The following is a 7,996-nucleotide window of genomic DNA, read 5'->3' as shown; positions in this document are numbered from 1 at the left end:
CTTTTAGTTGTTTTCAGTGGTTGGTTGGTTTTGTTTTTGTTAAAGCAGAAAGGAAAGTTCACAGTTCACAGAAGTAACAGTGGTGCCATGTAGGGGAGCAGCCAAGTGCCTCAACCCTAACCCCCACCCTAAAAAACGTAACAGCACTGGTGGTTCTTGCAGGGTTTCACCCTCCACTGCATTATATCTTTGGCATTTCATGGTTGTAGCAGTGCCCAGGCTGGAGCTCAGGTAGGCTGGGGTGCAGAGCAGTAGTGCCAGGAGGTGCTAGTGAATAGTGGCTTCTAGTGAACTTATGCTAAGGAGAGCACCTGCGAGGATGAGGCCCGAGCAGTGCCAAGGACCGTCACTCATGCAGCACTCCACATGGTTCTCCTTGGGAGAGAACACTTCCTCCTGCTCTCACACTGCCTTTGAATGATGGCACAGAAGATGACCACTTTTTGTGGTCATTTTCCCTATGTTTTTCATACTGCTTTCCAGTGTTCTTCACCATTTTTGAAGATATCCTAAAAGATACCTACTTTTTGCTGCTTTGTGATGTAATCTGGAAACAAAATATGTAATGATCTAAAGAAATGGCAGTTTCAATAAATCCAGTGGTGCAGATAAACACTGAACACTGCTCCTTTCTACCCTGCCCTTATTGGCATATGAACACTAATAGGATTTGCAATACTCTTTGGAATTAAAAAGTCTGAAAAAAGTGGTGCACTGAAAGGTGATGACTATGCTCTTTGCACACCCCAGGTTCTTTAGGAAATTTCCATACTCAGGCTTAGCGAGTTTTCTGATTTGCTTCACTGCATCCTCAGTACAGACAAACATTATTAGTGATGATTTATGATTTGCAACTCCCAATTACGCTATGACCCAGTAACACAGTTCTAGGCTGAGAGTCTTGGTTTATTCTGTTTGTTCAGTTTTTCTTCCTTTCTGCTTTTGTCTCACTTACCTATGTTACTTCTCCCTTCACAAGCAGACAAACATTCCTACAGGTTACATTCTCAAAAGTAGATGTTACATTAGAAACTACTATGAAAAATTCCAATATAATTTTTTTCAAAAATTTTCAAATATTTTTTAAAAATACCAGTGCAGAATTAGTCCAGTGAAAGATTTGCAACACAAATAACAAAATAAAACAAAACAAATCAAATGTGACCCCCCCAAATATGTCATGGAATGGAAACTGCCCTTTGACAATGTCATATTAATAACCTGTATGATGTTTAGTACTATGAATATACTTAAGAAAATATGGTTTTAAAGAAAGACAGGCCTGCTATTGAATGTAGGTCTCTATTTCTCCTTTGAAATTCTTGTGTAGGTCTTGAAGTTATATAGAGAAGACAATCAAGGAATCAAATACAGACTTTCATCTCTTATTTTGATTTAAAGCATAATATCATCAGTGTTAAAATACTGGGGGGCCACCACTCCCAAAAGACTTACCTAGGCAGGGCCAGTAGCTCTCCAGCAACATATTTTGTTTCGCATCAGTTTTACTATGTCTACATTATTGATCTGAAGCATTATGCACAGTTTGAGAAGTAGGAGCTACATGTCATTTGTTAATGTGTAGCTTTCTTTTGGCTCTAGGTGTACATGAGGATTGGAACTCTAGAAAAATTTCATTGTTTTCCTTATAATTCTCCTTTTATTTTTTGGGCAATATTAGAACATTAAACCACCCCTTGTTAAGAAAACGTCTTGAACATACTAATTTTTGTCACAGTCATATTCTTACAGATCAAAACAATTTTAAAAATTCTGCCAATTCAAAATTCGGAAGTAATTTTCTGCTTTCGATCAGAAAGACTTTGTATGCCTGAAAGAGCAACAGCCCTTTTATCTTCTGTTCTGAGCACAGCATTTGGGAGGGCACTGCGGGGTATGAATTAGACTGGAATTATAGTGCTTACATGTTTTGACATGACTGTAATTTCAGGGTCAAATTTATCAACAAACACAGTGCCCTTTATTGCTCTGTTAGTCTGGAATGACCAATTTAAGATAATTGGATCTGATTTCCAATCAAATTATTCAGCATAAATTCAGTTTGACTTTATGTCAAGAAGGCTGGTGTTTAACCTAGTATCTTGCAATCCAAGCTGGCTTTTTCTGTCAGCTCACAAAATAGGAAAAACCCATGTTCACTGAGCATTAATTATACTTGTAAACCTTGTTTTAATCAGAAAAAGTAAAAAGGCAATTCCTTATTGATAAGGACTATGGGTTGGATTTATTTTCTAGTTTAGTAGCAAAACTAAGTTAAGTCATAGCAAGTTAGCATTCTTGCTTTACAGAAAAGTACAGATATAAATGTTTTATATGCTAAGGCCACCATCAGCTACTTAGGGCAATAGAACTAGAACACTATCTTCAGAAGAACATTCAGTTTTGACTAAAAATAAGCAGTGATGAAATAGCAGGTAAATTGTTCCCATTGTCACCTTTCTTATTCAAATGTGACTTACTGTGGTATTAATTTCTTAGCTTCCATTTTCTATCCATCGAATCTTCGTACATCATTGACCAATAAATTGAAAATCCTTTTGTTACAAGTTGTCTAGTCTAGTGTAGGTGTTAATACATCATGATCAAGACCCCTCTTACATTCATCTTCAAGCTTAAGTTTTATCAACTGGTGATTTTCCAGCCCTTTCATGTTCCTGCTAACCATTCTGATGATTTCAAGTTTTCTAGTAACTTACCTGCATTGCTAAACCAACAGAAGTAGCATTGCAGCACCTACACCAGTGACACATACAAAGGTAAGATCATTGCTACTATGCAGGGAGGCAGAGATCTTTATTTGCTTTAACATAAGTATGTTGCCACAGCTTTGAAGTGACAGTTCTGTCTGGCTGTCTTGGGAATCTGGTTCTGTCACTGCAGCATGTTCCAGCCATCCACTCAGTGTCCCACAGTTTCTCTGACAGACCAGCTTTCAGTGAAATTTGGACTCAGCAGAAAACTCTGTGAGGAAGAAGAATCAGATTTTACATTCTAAGTTTCCAGGACCTATTATGTCAGCCTTTCCTAAGTGTCAGATGCGGGCTTGGAAAAATCTTGCTTCCCTGCACAGAAGGTGGTGTTGGATCACTGAGCCTTGCTGCTGCAATAGAGCTAGATCTTTATTCCTCCCTCAGGCACAGGTCTTTCATCTCTTCAACCATACATCCAGCAGTTGCCTCACTCCTGTAACCACAATGTTATAACTAGAAGCTCATACTAAACCAATTTTCTGCCCTGTCTTCAAGGTGGATTTTTTGGGCACTACTACCAACAGTCCAGTTGCCGTCCCTTAATTGTGGCCTGGTTCTTATTCTGTGTACTGCAAATGTTTGCCTTGCAAATTTTGTAAGTTCAGTATTGCTCTGAGTCAACACACATTCTTCATTATCTGTTGCCATCCTAGTTTTAAAAATGAAACTAGGAAGAATATTTTCAAGAATATTGAAATTTCAATAATCATCCTTATAGAAATACAGGGCAGCCTTGTGCAGCCTTGTATTCAGTTCAATACAAGCTGATGTCCATTCTCAGAACTCTTCTATACAGGCACACTTCATGCTGTCAAGGAAACTGGCACTTCTTTTTGGACTTTATTTCCTCACTTTATCATCTTTCCACAATACAGCACCTAGCCATGGAAAGCACAGTGTGTCACAGGTTGGTTTAAGAAAATAGGACAGGAAGTCTAATGAGCTTATATCCCTTAATGTCTGTGCTCTCAGCTGAATCCTTGCAAAAATCTTTCCCAGACATCAATGGTGGGACATTTAGGGCTAATTTAGCCAAACACATCCATCTGTTTCCTAAGCTATGAAGACAGAAAATGCCTTATTGACACTCGAGATATACCCAAGAATTGGGCATTTTCACCTTCATGCTATAATTAAAGCAGAATGATTAGACCCTGGTCACTCTTTTCAGAACAGGAAGTGGGAGAAGCCACCCACAGATGCTGCTAGATTGATAGGGCACAGAGAGACTCTTGTTTGCATCAGCACTACTTGACCATTTTGATTTGGTAAGCAGTGCATTACCCTCTTCCCTGTTTAGCAGTACTCATTTCCTGTGTTCCCTCCTCTTCTTACCCTATAATTTTGTAATGGAAGCTATAATGACAACCAAGAATTACACAGAGAAAATGAGCTGATTCTTGCTTGTTGAAAAACAAAACAACCTTTGTTCAGATAAATATACCCTCCACTTGCAGCCAAGTCAGGCTCTATGTCACCCTCTTCCCTGTAGATACTCTGCCCCCCATTCCATGCAGGCTGAGCATTTCCTTTGTTATAAAGGGAGGCCAGGGACTGATGTTTCCCTGGGGAAGGGAGCAATCAGCACACCTGACTGTAATTTCAGGACAGCTTTTTCTTCATTTGCTCCCAGCCTGTAAAACTTCAGTCAATCTTAAACTAATAAGAATTTGTTTAACTGGTAATCAGATAACCAGAACCCAGTCCAAATCCAAGCCACTTATTCTTCTTTTCTTTGTTTAATAGCTCGCTTTTTACAGTCTGACAACTTCTAACAAACCCTAATCACTCACTTGCTTATTTGCTACCTCTTTCTGCTCTTTAGCCCCTCTGATATCTGCCAGCTATCCTGTCTCCACAAAACACACCTCTTTTGTAATCCTAACTTTATGCAACTGAATCACTACCCTGGTTCTTCTTCTCTAATCATATCAAGATTAATTTTTTCCTTCAAGACTTTAAGTACCTCTGTATTCATCCACATTAATTATGCAGGTTCATTTATCATTCCATTTCAGCTATTTTGGCAGTGATGTCAGCATGTTTATTTCTTACATAACAGTTTTCCAATCTTTTCATATGCTATCTCTCCTGCACACCGTTCTCTGAATATTTATGTTCAGGCTACCTCTATTACATTAGTAATCACTTAACACCACAAATCAAACAGAGTCATTTTGATTCAGTCATTTCAGTCAATATTCTCTTAGCTGATGGATCATATGACCTCGGAGTGTTTTATCTTGGCTTACTATCTGTTTATCAATGCTGTCAGAAGGCTTTGGTCAAAAAAAAAAAAAAAAAGAATATGTATGTGATAAGAGCAGGTAGTTCCAAGCAGACGGACAAGCATGATCACCACGAAAGACTGATGAATGCAGGAGGCATGGTTTCAATAAGCTCTCTGCTTTCCATCTGAGCACAGCTGACTATGAGGAGACTTTATGCTAGGCTGGCTTTCAACATTTGTGCAGTTTATTTAAATAAGAACTTCATTTCAGAGACTTTTTTACCATATTTTATATATACTGCAATAATAACAATTAAGAGGCAATAGGTAGGTATGTTGTGTCTTCTTCAAAGACAGCCCTGTTCCCATTGAGAAATCAATGAAGAAATTCTCTGGTGGTGAAAGGAGTGAAGTAAAAGTATTTTGAAATCAGTGGAGATGAAATTATTTACAGCAGCCGAGAACACAATCACTACTTTCAGTTTCGACAATACTGAGAAAAAGGCGTTTTAGAAATACATACATATCGAGCCTCTGTTCCAACCATTGACAATTTCATTCTATGAGCCTAGTAATAAAAGCCAGGACACACTAACTCCTGAATGGTTCAATATATTCTTTATGACTTGACAGACAGCATTTAAGCATAATCTCTTCATAATCATGAATCACCGTTATTGAAGTACAGATGTTCCGGGGAGATTCTCATTTCACTCTACACCAAATATTTCAGGGAGCAGTCTACCTGTGAATGTATTTCGTGCTTACTCAAGCACTTAACTTGGAAGCTAACTTGGAACTAGTGAAAACTGAGCTGACAAAATAGATCTGAGGAGAAGTGACTCTTCTTGCCACCTGGAATAAACTTTTTTTCCTCCAGTGTATGAATGGAAACATGAAAGTTCTTGTAAGAGTTTTCTAAGATGCTTAAATGTTGAACAACAAATAATGTAAGCAGTTTAATAGAAGTGCAGTCTACAATTTTTTTTCTTACTTTTTAAGTAGAAATAAAAGATAATTAAATTTTATTTGTAAATTTAACATGTGGAGAAAACCAATAGATGATTAAGGAGAAGTACTGTACACAGGTATAGCATAAAATTTCTTCTGTATGTTAACAGAAAATTGTGAAAATATTTTAGCCTGATCAGATGAGCAAAATGTACTGTGGTCTTAATGCATAAAAGTAGTTCTGGATAACCCAAACTACATAGTATGAGTAAAGACTAAATGTATTTAGTAGGAAGGACTGTAGAAAATGAACATTCAGTGTAGTACCGCTAAGACCATTCTGGTTTTAAGAGAGAGTCATGACAGGCCATGACAATATTCCTTTGCACATAATCCCCAGTAATATCAGTGAATATAATGTTAAAAATAACCTGATGGACTGACCAGTGAAATATTCCAGACTTCATTATTTTGTCCATAGACTTGAATTCCCATGACTGTAATACAATATTCAAGGCCCACCTATTCCAAGCATCCTGACAATGAGGAAGTCAGGCAGAAACACCAGGAGGCTCACTGGGTGAGCCGTGGGTTCTGAGGGATTGGGCAGAGGAAGTGGCTGAGCCACAATATCACATCTGAGAAGTAAGTCATGGCAGTGAAGCTGGTGGAGCTGTCAATGACTGGCAAAGGGGAACCATAACTACTGTTTTTAGTGAAGCAATAAGGAGCCAGTGGAACTGCAGGCCAATCAGTCACACCCCTGTGCCCAGCAACATCATGGGTCAGAATGTGGTGGGCTCAAGGGGCATGTGAATACATTGGTTGTATACAACCACCATGTGGATTTTGCCTCTGGATTAAGCATCTGTCAAGTTTCATTCCTGGCTACTTTTTTTTTCTGCCTTCTGCATTGTAAAAGCACACAATTAATTTTGCCAAATTGGGAAACTGCGCCAGTGTAGCAAACAGCAGGGTCAGTTCACCAGTCTAGTTCACTGCATGAAAACTCACATGGTAGTGAGAAGGTGAAGTAGGAGTGGCAGCAACTTTTCTATCAAGACTGCACACTAATTCAACTTCAAAAACTACCCCATAATTTTCCTTTGCCATATTTTTGTCTTCTCCAGCCCTAAAACATACTCTAAATAATTTTCCCAGCAAAGGAAAATTAGAATGTCATGTTGCAAACTTGCTGGCTTCGCATTCAAATATGTCAAAATATGAAATATATCTGTTTCTCTAGTTATGCAGGTCAACTGCATATTTATACTTCCCTTAGCACACACAAACTACACAGATTATTAATCAAGTAATGAAGTAAGTATACAAACATGTAAATAAAAATACTACAAAATGGAACAAGCTACTGCCCCCCCTGCCCCCCCCCAACAATTACAATAGCAGTGTGGCCACTACAACCTTAGTGCAAGGTAAATTGGTAGGAAAAGGAATAAGTTCCAATAAACCAACAGTGAGAGCTGTGAGAGAAAAGTTTTACAAGGACCAGCAGTATTTAACTGGGAGCTCTAAAATCACACAAGTAAAGGACTGCTCTGGTGTGGAGAAAGGTTCAAATATGCATATATCATGCTCAGGAGAGCACATTCAAGCTTCCTGTAACTTCTGTAGTTGCTGCAGGCTATGTGATGCTCACTGCAGCCAACATCTGCCCAACGGCACAAGCAGAGGGGAAGCCACAAATGAATTTCAAATTTGATAAACATTTGCAGTAAATGCCCCAGAACACAGGGGAGTCTGAAGCCAGCTGACACATCTGAACTTTCTGGTTGGTCCCATAGTTGAGTTCAGTAGAAAACATGGACAGCAGTCCAAGGCTAGTGTAAGTATAGTGCAGATAAATAACAAAATCTGCATTCCTCTTGTAAGTTTCCTCCACCCATTCCTGATTTTGTTTCTCTGATCTCTAGTCAGGACAGAACTTTGTTTTTCTGCGTATAGGTGGAGTCAAATGATTTTTGAGGAGGGGAGGAGGGGATTCTTATAAAATCCAATGCTTACACATCCTGAAGGAGACAAATTG

This window comes from Agelaius phoeniceus, chromosome Z (assembly GCF_051311805.1).
Source record: "Agelaius phoeniceus isolate bAgePho1 chromosome Z, bAgePho1.hap1, whole genome shotgun sequence".
Lineage (NCBI taxonomy): Eukaryota > Metazoa > Chordata > Aves > Passeriformes > Icteridae > Agelaius > Agelaius phoeniceus.
The sequence above is the reverse complement of the archived record's forward strand: the minus strand, read 5'-3'. Positions refer to the sequence as shown.